Genomic DNA, 20,898 nt, shown 5'->3' with positions numbered 1-20,898 from the left:
CAAAAGATAGTTCTGCGCATGCGCAGTGACCTATGGCTAGGGTTAGGGCTAGAATGAGGGTTAGGGGTAGGATTAGGGATAGGGATAGGATTAGGGTTAGGGATAGGATTAGGGCTAGGGTTAGGGTTAGGGTTAGGGTTAGGGTTAGGGATAGGATTAGGGATAGGGTTAAGGATAGGATTAGGGTTGGTATTAGGGTTCTGCGGTTGTAAACACACGCATGCGCAGTACCATCGAAAACATCGCCGCTAAGTCGTAGTTTCTCTCCATTGCGCATGCGTATCGCATGCGTATCTTATTCCGACTAGAATCGGCCAAAAAAAAAACACCACAAAACTGACGAATGCATTGCGTGTCTATTTTTATCCAGGGTTGACAGGTGCTCGTAGAACGGGAATTCCCCAAAACTAAAATAAAATAAAACTAAAAAAAATTGATAAGAGACTGTTTTGACAGAGTAATATTTATCTGGCATAAGAAGAAGGAGTTCAAGCTAGTGCCTATTCCCACGTGTTGTCTGTTTGAATGAAAGTTGTGGAAATAGACCTGAGGATGATGAATAAAGCTGTCTTGTTGTGATTGTATCGGTGCCGTTTGTGCACTGAGTATGTTTTGTTTGCTGCGTGCTTTGCAGAGGCGTAGCGACCCCTCCCGGCACCCGGGGACAAACTTTCACTTTTTGGCGACCTACATATATTTTTTATATTAATAATTCAAAATAGCAGTTAAATGAGCTAATTTTGGCGCCCCTATGGTCGGCGCCCGGCGACATATGTACCCCCGCCCACCCCGTCGCTACGCCTCTGGTGCTTGGTGTCTACACCACAACTAAGCAGTGTTTCTTTCAGGCATCTCTTCGGGTGTGGGGGGGGGGGGGTGAAATCGAATTTATACAGAAAATCTTTACTTTTACCAGTGTCCGCCCCCCTTACGTAATTTTCAAGTGCCCCCGCCCCCTCCCCTGTAACTAAGACATTTCACATCCCAAAAATTTTCCTTTCTTTTCCCGTGATATAAAGGGCCTACAGCGTTATGTTCTAAATCTACCAATGCATCAAATACGCAAATATCGAAACGTTAAACATTAAATTATAAAATCCTTTTCATGAATTAATACAGCTAAAATATGGGGGGAAAGGGGTGTGTATGGGAGGGAGGGGGGCGAACAATACAGAAGAGATTAACGGAGATTAAAGGCAAGACGTTAGCTGAGGCCTAGGGCAAGCTAAGGTTGTTGAGAAGCTTGTTAGGCTCCGTATAAGACACTTGTGTGAGAGAAAAACTCAACGTGAAAGGCATGTGTGATGACTAATGACAGGTATTGAAAGAAGAGGCGTGTGTGTAGGGCGGGGATTGGGAGGGGGGGGGGCATCTCAGTACATGACGGATAAAATTTCCATTGTGATAATGTTGGATATTTTCAAATGTGTGTATTTAGCTTGTGAGGTGTTTAGGGATTTGTAGGACATGATTAGGTGTTGTATTTGTGTATTTATAGGACATGATTGGGTGTTGTATTTGTGTATTTGTAGGTCATGTTTTAGATGTTGTGTTTAGGTATTTGTAGGTCATGTTTTAGATGTTGTGTTTAGGTTTTGTATGAACAATTTAGGTTCTGTTTTTGGGAATTTGTAAGACATGGTTAGGTGTTGTATTTGGGTATTTGTAGGTAATGTTTAAGTGTTGTGTTAGGGTATTTGTAGGTGATGTTTAGAAGTTGTGTTTAGGTATTTGTAGGACATATTTAGGTTCTGTTTTGGGGTAGGCCAACTTGTAGGTGTTGTATTTGGGTATTTTAGGACATATTTAGGTGTTGTTGTATTATGTTTGTACACCAAGCCTATTTGTTATGGTTTGTTCGTCTGGTATTCTGCACAGTGTGTTGATGTTGCATGCTTCTATATTTTGTCCCATGACTGTGTTAAATAAGTGAATTACCTACTTAATTAAGTAATTAACTACCGAGTTTGAATTAAATTTTATAATAAATATACAATGAAGTAGATATTTTTTAATTATAAAAAAAAAACTATAAAAATAAAATCGAAACAAAAATAAATCCTGCATATATGATTCAGACTATGTATGTAAAGTGTAGTCATTGGGTTATAGAGTAATGAATCTAGTGCAAAAGAGTTCTCTTTAAAGCGTGTACCAAACACAGTCGACCTGTATTCTTTCATCTAAACCGGGACTTCCCGATTTCCTGGTTGTAGCAGATGCAGTATAATAAAAACCATTTTTTTTTTTACTTCTCGGTACTGCGAAGTCTTTATGCTCGGTGCGCGCACTGCAAGCGGGTTACAAAGAACGGCTTGTGGTGCGCATGCACACGTGAAAAAATCAAAACAAAACACAATGTTGGTAACAGCTTTTTTTTTAAAGCGGGTAGTCAAAATGAACAATTTTGAATATGAGCGCGGTTAATAGAAAATGGAACACAAAAAGGAATTCGTTATTACGTAAACATTGTTGTTATTTAGTTTGTTTAAACTTCCTGCACAGTGTGAAGTGAATTACTTTTAAGACCCGTTTTGTGTGTAAAGGGGACGCTACTTGTGTCATGGTGCTTAGTACGGAGAGAGTATATCTCCCCTTCCCATATTAGCATTTATAAAGCCATATCCTAGAAAAATGCTTAAAAGGGAGTCTCTGAGTCAACTCAGTACTAATAAGTACCTACCTAAAGTTAGAGAAAGTTTAATAAGTATAGCTGGCTATGACTGCCCACACTTATCCTTCAAATACCGCAGTCTCAGAAATAGGTTAACTCTATTTCTTTAGTCCGAAAAACCTCTAGATCCGATTGGGTAACTTTAACTCTAGATTTAGCTTCGCGCATGAACTATTTATACTGCAAAATATAATGCCCTAGCGAGACGCCCACGCTTCCCCTATTCTATGGTATATTTTAGTTGTTGGTTGTGTTGTTTTTTGGTTGGTTTGTTTTTAGAAAAGATAGAAACAAATTTAATAATTTATTTTTTTCATTAAAAACCAAGAAACAAACAGGAAAACAAACAATCACCCCCCCCCCCCCCTCCCCCCGCTCCCAAAAAAAAAAACCTACCCTAGCTCGGAGTGATTTTAAAATATTTCTGTAGTTTCAATCAATTGTCAAGTTTGAAGCTTCGAGTTTCAGGACAGATCTTTTAAAGATAATTTAAAAACAGAGACAGCCACGGAAAGCGAAACAAATAGTAAACACCACATTTTTTAACTTGCTTATTTTCCCGGTTCTAATTTTTTAAATTTCTTGTTGACGTGAGGTAGGTTTAACTGTCAGACAAAAGGATCAACTCACTTTAAAAACATCGTTAACTTTTGTTAACATTCTTCACACTTGAACAAAAAAAAATACATTCCCCACCCCCCGCTACCCCGCATAACACCTCAACCACTAAGCTGAAACTATGTGAGCTATTTATAGAAACGTATCTAAAAATAGCAACGAAATCTCCTACTCACGTTAACCTACATAACCTTTGGTAAAACAAATATTTGAGGTCATACTTTTAAAAACGTGAACCAAACCAAGTTTTTTTTTTAAATTAATTTTTTTTTTACAGCTAATGTAGCATAAGGAAAAAGAAAATAGCACGATAATATAGTTCTAACAATAGCTCGATGTCTAAAATGTATAATTCATTATTTTAATTTATTTTCTAAAATTTATTTATAAAGATGCAATATTATATTCTTTCGTTTTTTTTTTTTTCGTCTAACAATTTTAGCATAAGATAAATTATCAATTAAGCTTTAAAAAAAATCACTCACACAAACACAAACACAAACACAAACACAAACACAAACACAAACACAAACACAAACACAAACAAACAAACAAACAAACAAACAAACACAATCATAATTATTGGAAAGCAACAGCTGAACGGTCCTAAGACCTAAAACCAGAACGTCCCGTCCACCCTAAAAAAAACAAAAAAAAAACACCACGCCCACATTGGCCACACGCGGGGGACAAAGAGTCATTGAAGGAGTCGCTACACAGGACAGGTGAGAACAGGTGGGACCCAGCAGACGACACTGACCAGATCCCCCGGGGGGGGGGGGGGGGGGGGGTGGGAGTGATGTTACGGCCAATATTTACAGACTGAACACGGTGCTGTTTAAGCGAAGGGGGCGTAAATCGACATCAGTTTCTGCCGGGAGTTGTCTTGACCCAATAATATAAATACACACCAAACTTTGGCTTCCCAACGGATAGCTTTTGATTGCTTAGTGGACATTGACACGAGCTAACAAGGAAATTAAAGATAGGATAAGATAGGATAGAAGATTTCCGAGACCGTAGAGGTAATTTCGTCCAATCGGTGAGAGTACTCAGGGCAGAGAAGAGATCAATTTTAGCATGTGTTTAAAAACTGTTAAATTTTAATGCTGATGCTTCCTAGTTTCTACACGCAACACATAGGTTCAGAGTTTTTTTCTTGCACCTCTTCTGTAAGCAATCCCTCGGGACGAAATAGAAAAAAATATCTAATTTATATAGAAAATATATAGGGCCTACTTTTAAACAATGTCCGACCCCCCCCCCCCCCACCTCTGGAGAAAAAATGTCTGAAAGACACCCTTCAAAATTTAACCGTCGAAATTGATAGTTCAAACTTATGATTGAACATTTTAAACAGAGAAATATTGAATCATATTTATTTCTAATCACTCTTCTTCCCGCCCACCCCCCCCCCCCTCCCCACCCCCCTCGATTAAATATTCGCGTCAACCAGCTCTTAACATACAACCCATCTGCAGAGCCGGCGTTAGGGGGTGGCAAACGGGGCGGTCGCCCCAGGCCCCGCGCTTGAAGGGGCCCCGCGCTTCAGCAACGCCATTGTTGCCTGAATTAGTTTGTAAACTTAAATAATCTTTGCTGAATAAAATTAAAAAAAAAAACCAACTAAATGGCCGAAATTGTTGGATGTTAAAACTGAGGCCACGGCTGATGTTAGTGAGTTATCCTCTACATGGACTGGGAGAGACCGTTATTCTAAAGAAAGACATTAGTGTCACACATCGCTGGCACGGTCGACTCGCTATTGTCCTGAGGTGACTGGAGATGGCGGTCGCGAATTAGCCCCCGACCTGACATGGGAGGTAAAATCGGGAGAAACGTAAACAGATACCCCTATTGTTCGCGGACCGTTGAAGACGTTTTTTTTTTTAGTGAGCAGGCGGGGGTGCCTGTAGTAAACAGTCAGTGATCTGATGATGGCTTGCAGAGGTGGGGGGGGGGATGGGGAGAGAGAGCGGATGGGGGCATGCCCCTTCCCGGGAAAAAAAAATTGCAAATTTTCGATTTGCACCCCCCCCCCCCCAAACTTTCAAAATTTGCACCCCTCTCCTCAAACTTTCGATTTGCACCCCGCTCAAGTTTTCGATTTGCACCCCCCCCCTTAAACTTTCGATTTGCACCCCCTCAAGTTTTTCTCTATATATTTTGCTATTTTTTGCCTTGGTGTCACCCCCCCCCCCCCCCCCCCCTAAATGGACCTTCTCTTGTGAGAACGCGGTCTTAATCTGTAATGTAATACGCGGACGCTCTATAAACACGCACCTTCTCTTGAATTGCTACGGTCAGAGATCCAGTAACGTAGTACCCGAACTGATTTTTTTTAGGGTTTGGCATCCCATAGATTTAAATGTACAGTTTAATATCCTTCACCTCACCCCACCAACTGTCACCCCCCCCCCCCCAGTGTTCCACCTTACTGAGCGTCCGTGATTACATTTGAGAGTCATTTCATTTGGATATCTATAGCCGTAAACAGTGTTTTTCACGATTCGAGCTTATTCCGAAATCTATCAATGTTTTGCTATTTTCCCCGGCATCCACACACTTTGAATGCCACTGTTAACACTCGATAAATTGAGAAAATATCGATACTATCACCCGCCACTGTGGACCGATTTAACGTTGCTTCAAAGTGATTTCACAATTTTTCTTTACACCATGGCTACAAGAGACAGAGATAGATTTCGCAAGTATGAATCAGGTGCATCAAAAGCGATTTAAGAGAAGAATTTGATAAAACACAAGCAGGCGCGTTGGACAAGTACATACACTATCCAAAGAAAGTTATTAAACAACAAAAACATTTCTCCAAACTGAAGTTGATCAAGAACTATTTGAGATCAACGATGTCCCAAGACAGACTCTGCGGTCTGTCAATTCTGTCAATAGAAAAAGACATAGCCTCCAGTTTGGACTATGATGATATAATCATGGAATTTTCCTCACGAAAGGCAAGAAAAGTAGATCTTCGTTTGTGAACGTACTGGTAAGATTTTCATAAACATTAATGTAAAAAAATCAGGTTTGAAGCTGACGTTCATCGTCTCTTTAATGCGTGTCTCAAACTTATATCTGTTTTATTTTTTACTTTTCAAACAAAAAGCCTTAACAGAAACAAGCAACGTTTCAAAAGCACTTCTAAGTAAACAAATTATTCGTTAATCAGTGTCTTAATGTTAAAACTAATATACGACATTGATAAACAGCTTAAAAATACCACATATATCGTTGTAAATATTAATTCGCGTTGAGAAGAAAAAAAAAACGCCTCACTGTACATGTTTTATTTAATTATACACCAATGAAAATAATATAAGGCCCCGCGCGGATGGTTGGCCATAGGCCCCGCGTACCCCTAGCGCCGGCTCTGCCCATCTGATTTTTTTACGTCAAGAAAAAAAAGAAGAAAAAATACTCCTCAAGTATTTTAAAGGTCCCGCGTTAATTTAAAAGCCGAACAAAAAAAAATACCATGGCCTACATTTCCGCTTCCCTGTTTGAAAATACGCGAACATGACGCAACATACACCTCAGACCTTCCTTTCACCTCCCCCCTCCCCCCCCCCCCCCCGTACATGCAGGTGTGTTTAGACATGTATTGAAATGTGGACGAGGCGCAACGACGTGTGAATTCACACACACATAAAAAACACAACCTTCTAAACGCTAATTAATGAACATAATTGTGTTTTGGTTTCACAGCTTCCAGTGGTAACAGTAATTACGCTCATTAGTAAAAAAAAAAAAATTCGTCCCTCAACAAATTATAACATGCATGCATAATTAACCACAACATATTCCCGTGACGTCGTGAAATAATCTCAAAGAAAAACAATGTACAACACAACCAATGACGTAGACGGCAGAAGATTTGCAATGAAATATTCTCGGACGTATGAATGAGTATTTTAAGCACTTCTGGAGAAATTTGTATCGCTGGACGAGTGATACTTTAATCCTGGTAGTCATGTTTCGCATTACTTACCACCTACCCCCCCCCCCCCCCAGCCCAGAACACACACCACCACCACATACACACTACACTTTCTCATGCCCAAACTATTGTATCACAGTTTCCACATTTCAAGCAATCTATCAACATAATTTTAAAAAATGAACATAATTTAAGGGCGAATTATGGTATGTCAGTTATCCCATTTTTACCCTTGTACCAACAAAATTATAAAACAAATTAACATAATTTAAGGGCGAACTATGGTTTGACAACATCCACCTTTCCACGAATCTACCAACATAGTTATACAAAGTAACATAATTTGAGGGATAACTATGGTAGGACAATTACTCCATTTCCACGAATCTACCAAAATAGTTATACAATGAACATAAATTAAATGCGAATTCGATCTATGCGATATAGGTAGGCCACACAAATCGAAAATTTTCAAAAATTAAAAAAAAAACCCAAACAAAAATCCCATTACAGTTTTCGGTGTTTGTCTATGGGTCGACACATCGGCACCAGGTTCTGTTGCCAGGCAATATAAAAAGAGGCCATCTCCGAAGTCCGTTTACTTGCCAATATCAATGACGTCACCCCCAGTTGCCTTAATCAACCCAGAAGCGTGACGTCAGTCTACCACCATCGCCAGACGATATGTGTGACGCCTCTCAGGGACGTAAAAGGAGGGGGGGGGGGGGGGCAATCAGTCCTGATTCGGCGCGTTTCGAGAATCGATAACGTAGAAGAAAGATGTCTGAGTCCCCCTCCCCCTCCATCCCCACCCACCATTCCATTACGTGGTACACCAGGACAGAACAACACGAGCTGTCTGGAGAGTTTTTCTGGCTCAAGTCACATGACCAACCTTGAAGACCGTGTATTGACACATCATAACAAGAACGCACGTGTCAGAAGTTTACTATCTTCAAAATCGATACAACATTGAAAATAAAAATTGCTACATAATCGGCTCTATTTTTTTTTTGTTTATGAGTTCCTATTTTTTACAATCTTTAAAAATAAATATTGCTTTATGAAAAAAAAATTCAGACCTACATTCTCAAAGAAATCAATAACTTTTTTAAAGATAACTGATTTCAAATTCTACACTTCATAGCTGAGCTAATGATGTAGGCTACGGTTAATATAATCAAGGTTTGTCCAATAAATAAATCGTGCTGTATTACTCACGTGAACGGCCACTAAAACAAGCCAACTCTGCTGCACCTGTCCTTTATTAGACTAGATACTATTATTAAGAACAAACCCGAGACTCACATTGTAACGAAGTATAGAATTATTTACAACAAATATTTGTGTGCGTTAGGTTGGCAGCTTAGCGTGTGTGCGTGCGTGTGTGTGTATGTGTGTGTATGTGCGTGTGTGTGCGTGTGTGTATGTGTGAGATAGAGTGTGTGTAGGAGGGAGGGGGAATGTATGGATTTAAATGGGCATGTCAAGAAACTTAAACATAACCTTTAAAATAACCAAGCGGCTGTTTGCTTGCATATTAGCAGAGATCAGAAGACGAAATTAGGGCCAAGTGTTCAGCGAACGTCAGGGAAGAACAGGAAAATAAATAGACAGCCACCTCAGCTGGAAGAAGCACTTACATGAGGAGGTTATGGAATCATGGGCGAGCAGAGTTTCTTTCAGCCCCCCCCCCCACCCCCAGAAGAACGCCTACAACGTCTACGTATACTTTTACCAGTATCCACCCCCTCCCCCCCACACTTAAAATTAAATTTAGTCCGAATTTAGTCCGTCCCCCGAAAATTTATAGAGTCCCTACCCCCTACCCCAGGAGAAAAATGCCTGAAAGAAACACTGGGGCGAGCTCATGGTGTCCTCACAATCCTCGGATCGGCTCTAAAAGAATTCAAAGAGTTAAAAAAAAATCATTTCTGGCAAATTATATTTTGTTTTGTATATTTTGAAATCCTTACCGTAGCAGTACCAGTATGTCCCCCCCCCCCGAAGAACTCCTACAACGTCTACGTATATTTTTTTACCAGTTTCCACCCCCCCCCCCCCGAGAAAAATATCTGAAAGAAACACTAAGACGAGCTCTTGGTGGCTTCACAAACCCCATATCGGTTCTAAAAAAAAAATTTAAAGAGTTAAAAAAAAAAACATTTCCGGCAAATCATATTTTATTTTGCATATTTAGAAATCCTACAATACCCCCCCCCCCCCACCCCCACCAAACAAACCCTTGGATCCGCCACTGTGCAGACCAGACGAGCATAGCTCTTCAACGATAAACATCCCACGCTAGTTTCTCCAAGACATGTTTGCAGATGAACAGCGTCTGCCCGCGTCCCAATCGCACAAAGACATATGTTCATCAGCGGCTGCTTAACCCGGATCAATCAATAATTAATGAATTAATCAGTTCGATCTTAACCTGGACGTCCCGCTGAGATAAAAGGATGAAGCCGTCACGACCTTTGACCCCCAGGGATAAACGCCCTGTCAGAGGGTTTATGTTAAGTGTGGGTTTTTAAAGCGAAACACCTGGAGGCGAATAGTCTGTAAGGAGTTTTAATAGTGTTAAAGTTTAGATTTATACCTTGATTTTTTAAATAATCTGATGGGATAGGTGGTTGACCTACGTCTGGGGATAGGTAAGGGGAGGGGTGAGGCATGCTTCACAAGGCCCAGTGAAGACATTAAACCAAAGGGGGGTAGGTGTGGTGTGTATTAATACATGTCGTTAGTGTGACGAAGCATTTGTTTTGTTACCGCGTAAGAACAAAGACAATTGTGAGAACAATGTTGAGTGAAGTGACTTGGACGTGTTTTACGGGGTGGGTGGGGGGGGGGGGTAGAATTTAATGTTTTTCGTTTTACATCAGGTTGTTAATACATTAACCCACTAATCAAACACAAGAAGAAGATGTGGCATTTCTCTATAAGTTATAAGAACGGTATCGTTTTTATTTCTTTTATATTGTCAATAGTGTGTGAGTATGTTTGAGGGTGGTGTGGGTATGTTCGGTGTGTGTGTAGGGGGGGGGGGGGGGGGCAACGTAATCTGTTATCAGTGACATGCCTGTTGATCGAGTGGCGACAAAACGTGTCAAGAAAAAGTGTCAAAAAACTAGTGTGTCAAAAAAAATGACAAGACGAATGGATAGTATCTGTGAATAAGCCTGTTATCTCATAGCAAGTAACGAGTGCTGCTTCAGATTACGGAAGCACACACATATTACACATAGTATACATATCACATCATCGTGTTGCTAGTTATTCCAGCTACCTAACATGCAATAGCCGGATCCCCCCCCCCTACCCCCGCCCAAAACAAATTGCACACGAAACTTAAAAACGTTAGCATAATAAAACATTTTACCACAAAATATGCGTATTGTTCATATTTCTGGGAACCGTTATAATCTTATTATTATAACCAAGAAGGTTTTTATAAAGCCATACTAAAATATTAGTACATACATATTTACAATGCTATCATTGCTAGCCATATAATCAGGTATATTCTACTCTCTTTGTCAGGTTCAAATAGGTTAAAATCGCTAAAGTAATAACCATTTCTACATTATGCGTGATTGGTATAGTGCCAGTAGAGTTTATGTAATTTCAGTATTAAATGCAGACCGCACACTCTTTGCCTTATGTCATCTTCGCCATTGTTCCTAACCATGGTAGCGGGATACATAGTTCAAATCAGACTTAACACATTCCTAAACGCTATACCACTCTACCACACTCTCCACAATGCTACAGGTCAGTATTCAAGTAGTCATAGTTCTACAGATTATATATGTGTATGTGTGTGTGTTTATGTGTGTGTGTGTGCGACTGTTTTGTGTAGAAAAGAAAATATCTATCAAGAAAGAATGCCTCCATCATTTATATCTGCGTAGATTTAATCAATCTCTGTTTCTTTCATCGCCTGAGCAATCGCTAATTAACATACACGCGAGTGACGTATTTCCGGTAACCCTTGCCCAAAGAGTTAATGCGCTTTGTACAGCGATGTCAGGCTAAAGGCAGTAATAGTTTTATTTCCGGATGTCTGGTAAAACGCTGATAGTTTTATTTCCGCATGCCTGAATTATTAAGTCTAATAGTTCTATTCCCGAATGCCTAGTTAAAGACTAATGGTTTTATTTCCGAATGCCTAATAGCTTTATAATCACTGCAATCACGACATGGGACACTATAATTATCTTAATTACGTATTGATTTAGTTGTTTGGTTTCACGTAGTGATTTAGTTTTTGTGTACGGGCACACTTTGTTATCTCCCTTTGTGCCTTAAGCTCGATGGAAAGAGTAAACCCTAACCAAAACTTAAATAAAAACCTGATTTTATTGATGGGTATGGGTATACTTGGTATGTTGATTGCCAGTCACCCATAACGAAAAATTAGCCTACATTCTAATAGAATCAACACTTCGGAAAGAGACGTGTCTCCCCACACGAAGCACTAAATTAGCTTTATTTAATTAGCTTTATAGATCTAGATTCAGAAATATACCTCAGAAGCGCAGGAAAAAACTCCCACAATGTTGGACATTATAAGCTATCTAGTGTTGACTTAAAACATAACGTCCCGATCTCGTCAATGTAAAGGCTAACAGATTTACTATATCACATCACAAACTTATGGGGAAATACAAATCGATTAACGTTTCGAACATTGGTCTTCGTCAGAATCAATAATAAAATGGTTATATATATATATATATATATATATATATATAAATAAATGTAACTTAACTATTACATGTTAATTAAACTAATAGGGTACACGCATCGATAAATAATAAATAAATAAATAAATAAATAAATAAATAAATAAATAAATAAATAAATAAATAAATAAATAAATAAATAAATAAATAAATAAATAAATAAATAAATAAATAAATAAATAAATAAATAAATAAATAAATAAATAAATAAATAAATAAATAAATATATATATATATATATATATATATATATATATATATATATATATATATATATATATATATATATATATATATGTAGGCCTATATGTATATATATATATATATATATATATATATATATATATATATATATATATATATATATATATATATATATATATATATATATATATATATACATATATATATTCATATTATTTTTTTTTAACTTAGAATTATACTTCAAGTAGGCTAATATCACAATATCATAGGATTCATCTTAGACTTCTTGTTTCGTTTTGTTTATTACGTCACATTACCGACCTTTGAACTTTGCTGACAATAAATCCATAGTATAAAGAAAAATCCGCTTAAAAATATTAATTTAAAAAAAAATGTATAGATCTATTATAAAGAAAATCACTGTCCGAATTTACACACCGAACACACGAAAATAGCGCGAACTACACCACATGATGGGAGACAACTCCAGGCCACCGCCGTCCCCAGCTTGAGAGAACGAGTGACAGGAAAGACCCTCGAACGGATTTGTTTCCCCTGACAAGACCTGTGGCGGAGAGGTGATGCGTGAACCTCGTGCGTGGTCGCTGGTGAAACTTATGTCCTCTTCAGCCGGTGCGGTGAAAATTTTAACATTATCACTATTACGTTTTTTTTTAGATGGGTGTGTTGTATGCACGAATCATGAACGAAAACGCCGTTATCTGTTATTGATTTCAGAGTTCAAGGGGTTCAAAATCCAGGTTGGAAAGCATTTATTACATACAGCATGGCTCAATCTGTTTGATGTGTTTTTCTTATGTGGGACAAGTCAGGTCGCATGAGAAAAACTTAAATGGATATGAAAGGAATTATTTTATATGAGACATACATGTGGGTTGATGGACAGACGGACAGACTGAAAGAATATGTAGAACAGACAGAGTAGACATTACATAGAGGTAAAAAAAACAACAACAGCAAAGCAGAGCGGAGAGTAGAGTATAGTAGAGTATAGTGGAGTGGGGTGGGGTGAGGTGGGTGGAGTGGAGTAGAGTGGAATAGAGTGGAGGGAAGGGGGTGGGGTAGGGTAGGGTAGGGTAAGGTAGTGTAAGGTAGGGTAGGGTAGTTGGATAGAGGGAAAAACGGACAAACGACAAACATATACAGACATAAAGGCACTCGGATAGAAAGACAGTTAACTACCCAAACTGACTGACAAAGGTACATATTTTGAGACAAACATTCACCCATACCTGCATTGTCAATGATAATCATTTATACCTCCAGTCAACAAGAAACATTTCCAGGCAAATTTCAAAAAACAATCACATCGAAAATCACTAGACTAGCTTGTAAAACCTAAGGAAGATAAACCAACATAACAACATCGACAATTGGTCACATACAAGAACGGAAACCGATGCAACGATAACCCAAGGCACGCTCGCAAACTCCCGCTATACGTCCGTGTGTGATTGTTATCGAAGGTCAAATCAACGCGGGTCACAGCGACCTGTCACAAGCTGTTGTCCTACATCTTTCATATCACCCCACCACCCCGCCCGTAATCCCCCCTCCTCCCCTGGCTAAATTGCTGTGTTAATATAGAATCGATTAGCAAGGGAGGGAACTGCTACAGCCTTAGTGTCTTCTAGCTAATAATGTGTTAGTGCTCACGCGAGGGACGTAAGAACAATGCGCACGCAGATGAGAAAAAACATAAAGAGAAGTTGGATACATTGTTAGTGAAACAGCAAACCTTTCAAACCACTGTAGGGCAAATGAAGTAGAGTTCACCTGTTCCTGTTACCTCGGCGTATAGAGATAAAGTGGTTAGCCGACTTTACTTTCCCTAACGTGAGTTAGATACCCAACAAAGCTGGATGGACTCAAGGACTGTCTACTGACTTAAACACGAATTCAAACTTGAGACTCTAAGGTTAGCAGTCTAACGCTCTACCGCTCGGCCACGCCGTCCCACATAATAGCAAAAGGCCATATAGATAGACAGATAATTATTATTAGGCCGATTCTAGCCGGAATAAGATACGCATGAGATACGCATGCGCAATGGTGAGAAACTACGACTTGCCTTAGCGGCGATGTTTTCGATGGTACTGCGCATGCGTGTGTTTACAACCGCAGAACCCTAACACCAACCCTAATCCTATCCTTAACCCTATCCCTAACCCTAATCCTATCCCTAACACTAGCCCTAATCCTATCCCTAATCCTATCCCTAATCCTATCCCTAACCCTATCCCTACCCCTAACCCTCATTCTAGCCCTAACCCTAGCCATAGGTCACTGCACATGCGCAGAGCTATCTTTTGCCGACTAAGTGGAGACCTTGGGGAGAAAAATCTTCTTCCGAGTAGACACTTCGTTATTATTATTACAACGCCAAATGTAGACTCCTTGCAAACACGTGACCTAAATCACGTGATACCTACGTCTGCTGCCACGGTGGGGAAAGGACTAGAGTCGTTTTAGCCAGACGGGATCCGAACCCACCACTCAACACGGCACTGAATCGCTACACTACGACCATTTAGCTCTACATAAAATACTTAAAAAAAACTTAAAAAAAAAACACGTTTTTCTTGTGGACTAAAAAGTAGAAAATAACTATTTACATACATTTGATGACAAAAAACGTGGGTACGTTCACCATCAAATTTCCCGACCCATCTGCCCGACCCACGTTTTTTGTCATCAAATGTATGTAAATAGTTATTTTCTACTTTTTAGTCCACAAGAAAAACGTGTTTTTTTTTAAAGTTTTTTTTACGTATTTTATTTTCTCCTTTTTAGTCCGTTGCTACACATGAAAAACGTGGTTTTTAAAAAGTTTTTAATATAGTTTATTTTCTACTTTATCTAATCACTTGATTAAGTATGACTTGACTAAGTGTTTTTAAATACACGGACTAAAAAAATCTTGAGCGACCGATACGCTTTAAACAGAGAAAGGGTGTAATTTACGTTGCTGGCGTGGAGATCTACTCACGAATCACGTGATCAAATCTCCCATAAACAAACAAATAAACGCGAAGCTGAGTTAAGGAAAAACGTATTTATGTGTATTTTAGCATGCCCAGCGTACCAACCGTGTGTTACCGTGTCCGTTCTCCTTTTTAGTCCGTTGCTACACAAAAAAAACGTGGTTTTTTAAAACGTTTTTTTTAAGTATTTTATTTTCTCCTTTTTAGTCCGTTGCTACACATGAAAAACGTGGTTTTTTAAAAAAGTGTTTATAAATACACGGACTAAAAATCTTGAGCGACCAGGATTCGAACCTGGGTTGTCGCGGCCACAACGCGAAGTACTAACCACTATACGATCACGGCCAGCGCGCTCACATCGATTGGGGCCGAAGTAACTGTGCCAATAGGCCCCCAGTCTTGTCGGTATCTTTAGAAATCATGTCCTCAATTTTATGGTCCTTGGGGCGTAATTAAATTAAGCTAATTACGGTCACTAATTGCTAGTTTTTATGATTGCATCTGAAATTGTTAGGCGAAAGTAGCATGCATGCCAAATTTCAGGTCTCTAGAGCAATCAGAAATGGGCTAATTTTCGATGTCAATTTTAACAACAAACATCCAAACAACCAAACAACCAAACAAACGCGAAGCTGAGTTAAGAAAAACGTTTTAAAAAAACTATATAAAAAACTTTTTAAAAACCACGTTTTTCATGTGTAGCAACGGACTAAAAAGGAGAAAATAAAATACTTAAAAAAAACTTTTTAAAAAACCACGTTTTTCTTGTGGACTAAAAAGTAGAAAATAACTATTTACATACATTTGATGACAAAAAACGTGGGTACGTTCACCATCAAATTTCCCGACCCATCTGCCCGACCCACGTTTTTTGTCATCAAATGTATGTAAATAGTTATTTTCTACTTTTTAGTCCACAAGAAAAACGTGGTTTTTTAAAAAGTTTTTTTTAAGTATTTTATTTTCTCCTTTTTAGTCCGTTGCTACACATGAAAAACGTGGTTTTTAAAAAGTTTTTTATATAGTTTATTTTCTACTTTATCTAATCACTTGATTAAGTATGACTTGACTAAGTGTTTTTAAATACACGGACTAAAAAAATCTTGAGCGACCGATACGCTTTAAACAGAGAAAGGGTGTAATTTACGTTGCTGGCCTGGAGATCTACTCACGAATCACGTGATCAAATCTCCCATAAACAAACAAATAAACGCGAAGCTGAGTTAAGGAAAAACGTGTTTATGTGTATTTTAGCATGCCCAGCGTACCAACCGTGTCACCGTTAACAATGTGTTACCGTGTCCGTTCTCCTTTTTAGTCCGTTGCTACACATAAAAAACGTGGTTTTTTTAAAAGTTTTTTTTAAGTATTTTATTTTCTCCTTTTAGTCCGTTGCTACACATGAAAAACGTGGTTTTTAAAAAAGTGTTTATAAATACACGGACTAAAAATCTTGAGCGACCAGGATTCGAACCTGATTTGTCGCGGCCACAACGCGAAGTACTAACCACTATACGATCACGGCCAGCGCGCTCACATCGATTGGGGCCGAAGTAACTGTGTCAATAGGCCTCAAGTCTTGTCGGTATCTTTAGAAATCATGTCCTCAATTTTATGGTCCTTGGGGCGTAATTAAATTAAGCTAATTACGGTCACTAATTGCTAGTTTTTATGATTGCATCTGAAATTGTTAGGCGAAAGTAGCATGCATGCCAAATTTCAGGTCTCTAGAGCAATCAGAAGTGGGCTAATTTTCGATGTCAATTTTAACAACAAACATCCAAACAACCAAACAAACAAACAAACGCGAAGCTGAGTTAAGAAAAACGTTTTAAAATAGAGCGCTAATATAGAGCGTTGATGATGGTCCACATTCATGGCCTAAGCACAGCAGACCTGGGCAGGCGTGAACTCTGACCCTGAAAGGTGCTAACTAACCTCAGTCTTTGAAAACACAACAATCAGCTATTAATGGTACCGGACATGTGACGCACACATATACACGACAATACCGACATATGATAGTTCACTTGAATACGTGTAGTACAGTGTAAACATGAAGAGCGGTTGGACACAGTGGAGGTGGGCAGGGGAAGGAGGGGAGGATGTCACGATAATGTACTTGACAGGTCGACTTCAAATACAACCTGACGTGCTTGCTTGTGTTTCCTTACGTTTTGATGTGTTTTGACGTGTTTTGACGTGTTTTGATGATAATGCAATGGTCCAACTTTAACGAAGACACGGAGGCGAAACGACACGTTTGACGTGGCCACCGATGTCAGTTATATGAAACAACTTGCGGATTGCACTTTATACAGGTGGAGTAGAGTTCGCGACTGATAGCCATGTTGCAGGTAATTATGCTATCTATTAGTGAAAGAACTCGATACAAAAGCCTGGACCGGTGAATGACGTGCCTATGTAGGACGTTCTTGTGTAAGACTTTTCTGTGTAAGACGTCCATGGTGATGATGCCCCTTTGTATGACATGCTCTGTATTAAGTCTCTACGTATGACGTCCTTGTGTATGACGCCCATATTTATGAGGCACCTTTGTATGACGGAGAGAAGACGTCCATACGTATGTCTTCAATGTATATAAAGTGCATATATATGACGTCTTTGTGTAAAACGTCACTGTGTATGCCATCCATGTTTATGAGGCCACCCTTTGTATGGCGACATCGAGCTGTATAACGTCCTTATGTATGACGTCCACATTTATAACGCCCATATCAATGACGTCCATATATGACGTCCATGCGCATGACGTCCCTGTACAGCAGTGATGACATACGTGACCCAAGCGGACGCTGCAGCTTACCCCCCCCCCCTCACACACACACACACCTTCACACATGTCATGTACATTATTCATTTGGCACTTTATTTGTTTGCGCTCTCTCTCTAATGCCCCAGCTATATAGAAACAAATATTGATTTCCATGGAGTGTCACCCCCCACCCCCACCCACAAACACACATCCCTCACCCTACAACTACACATCCCCACCATACATATACACCCCTACCCCAGTGACCCCACAAACACACCCCCACCCCACAAACACACATCCCCCACACCCCCACCCCACAAACACACATCCCCACCCTAAAACTACACATCCCCCACACCACCACCCCACAAACACACATCCCCTCACACCTAACGACACCGTGACAGTGGTTATACAACGATGACGGGAACCCTGATACAAGCTGGGTGACAGCTGTCTCAAGTCGTTGCTATGACAACCCAGTGCGACAGTCCGTGAACTCTGCTCCACCTATCCTGCTGGCTACCAACTTACACAGACATATTGTATGAATTCAATGTTTGTTCCCTGGTTCACCATATTTTACACGGTTTTATAGAAAGCATAAAAAAATTGAAGACCATCTTAGTTGTTTAGTCAGTCTGACTCTTCAGTGAGTATTTTTTTTTTTTTTTTTTTACATATACAGCAGTTGTCTATTTGTCCAGCATGAATCGCTGATAAGAAGTGTTTCTTTCGGGTATCTCTCAAGACGTCAAAGGAAAAAAATCATTTTTACAGATAAAAATTTCCTTTAACCCCGGTATTTTCATTAGTAGAGCTGATTGGCAGAATCGGTTACACGTCTGACTTGATGCATGGAAGGCGAGGCGATTCGGTGCCGTGAGGAGTGGTAGGTTCGGAACCCGTCGGGTCTGTCTGTTCTGTCTTAACTTGGACTATATTCTGTACCTTTGTCTACCCTTGGCGTTGAAATAACACTTTTTAGTGTTTTTGGTTATGTTTAGGGTTAAGGTCAATGATGAGGTCAAGGTCAAGGATTAGACTAGGATTAACGTTAAGGTGAGTTATAGGGCTAGTATTTGTATTTTTGGCATACACGCAGATAAACAAAAAAAAAACCCACTGGAATACATCCGATATTTTAATAATGACAAAATAATTGCCGAATAATTTTAACACACCACAGTGTGGTGCCTGCTGATAATCCCCCTCGCTCCCCCCTCGTCCACAGCCTGTCACGTCTTTGTTGAAAATAGCGATGACTGACGAACCACAGTTCAATACGAAACGTCTACGGCTTAGCCGGTCGTCGAATTAAAGAATAAGGGGACTTTCACACCGTGCGGTTTTTTGTTACTTTTTTTTCGCTTTGTTGTCCGGTGTTAAAATGCATTCGTTGAGTTTCAAGTGCAGATAATGTAGCCGGAAGCAAAACTTATTTTTCTTGTTCTCCACTTTAGGGGGTGTAAGAGGAGGGAATAGGGGGTGGGTGGGGGTTGTGAATGAGATTTGAGGATTGAAAGAGGGGGTAGAGGAGACAAAAACTAATTTAATCTATTTCCTCACAACTTGAAGAGATATGGAAGAGTAGATTGAGAGATTAGTGTAGTGTTCAAATTGAAAGAGATAGATACAGATTTTTCCATGATAGCTCTTGGAATTGTTACTAACAATGTAGGCAAATACAGTGATCATTTATACTAAATAAGATGTAAACATAATGTAGGCATATAGATTGATCATTTCTACTAAATAACATGTAGGTATAATGTAGGCACATACAGGGATCATTTATACTAAATAAGAATATGAGAATCGGTAAGTTGTATCAATTATTTTGTATGTTCGTATGTCCATGTATGTGTGTATGTGCGGCTATAGCCTAAGTGCACATTTATAAATCAATAAATATTAGTGCACATGTGTGCGTATGCGTGTGATTATTAATGAAACTAAAAACAAGGATGTATTTTCTCTTCTGTTGACGAATCAAAGTTGAACATTAAAAAAAGAAAACACAATACAAAAAAATGGTGGGGGAGGGGGGGGGGTGTCAAAAAATCTGTAGTGTCATGATGAGTTTAAGAATTTCAGGGAGGGTGGACACTGGTTAAAGTCTTTACATTCTGTATAAATTATGAATTTTTCTATATCATCAGGGGCTGGGGGACCATCTCCAGGGGAGTGCCTCCTCCCCTTCCCCAAAGAGATGCCTGAAAAAAAGCTGTGTGTGAATGTGATATGATTCCCATTGTATTACAGCGAAATACATTTTTCTCAACACTTTACTGAATGTTTTCCTTGTAAATATAAATTTTTAAAATGTGTTTAGCGAGAGGCATTTGAAAGGTGGTGGGGATGGGAGTGGGGGTGGGTGCAGAGGGTCGATACCTTATACTTATTTTAATATTTATTTTGATACGTCATCATTTACGTGTATAATTTCTGTGTTCTTATAATTTATGTTTAATAATGATAATGCTTATTCACTAACTTTCTATAAAAAAAAAATTAATAATAATAAAATAATAATAAATAAAAAAATAAATAAAATAAAAAGTCATGCCAAGGGAAAGTACTCATGTTCTTACCTCCTTTTGCTTATCTACGGGGATTATCTCCCCTGCGCTGAGAATGTTCTGTTTTTTTTTAATGTCTTTTTCCCGTGAGAATTGAGAATAGTAAAAGTATTTGCTCTGCACTTTCAGTAAATCCCATTGGAATTCAATTATTTGTTTTGAACTAAACAAATCGAATGGTTGTATAGAGATTATAAAGCGTTTATTAATTAATAAATCGTATGTCCGATTAATAGATATTGCATTGATAATACTTTACAAATAGTTATTACTCTAGGAACTTTTGAACTTAAGCATATATATATATATATATATATATATATATATATA

The 20,898-nt window shown here is 38.9% G+C and overlaps 1 protein-coding gene across 4 annotated transcripts in view; it reads right to left on the bottom strand.

The window, feature by feature from the left end:
- LOC131930401 (kazrin) overlaps window positions 1–20,646 on the bottom strand; it is a 74,209-nt gene extending 53,563 nt beyond the window's left edge. The window contains exon 1 of one of the 4 annotated variants that reach the window (XM_059286864.1): window positions 20,581–20,646. The gene's annotated coding sequence lies outside the window, so the exon portion shown is untranslated. Of the gene's footprint in view, window positions 1–12,523; window positions 12,577–20,580 lie in introns of those variants that run through there. The other 3 variants (XM_059286863.1, XM_059286861.1, XM_059286862.1) reach the window with 3 other exon arrangements.
- Window positions 20,647–20,898: the final 252 nt, after the last annotated feature.

Source organism: Physella acuta, unplaced genomic scaffold, assembly GCF_028476545.2.
Source record: "Physella acuta isolate Inbredline_101_S28 unplaced genomic scaffold, ASM2847654v3 ptg001768l, whole genome shotgun sequence".
Lineage (NCBI taxonomy): Eukaryota > Metazoa > Mollusca > Gastropoda > Physidae > Physella > Physella acuta.
The sequence above is the reverse complement of the archived record's forward strand: the minus strand, read 5'-3'. Positions and strand labels throughout refer to the sequence as shown.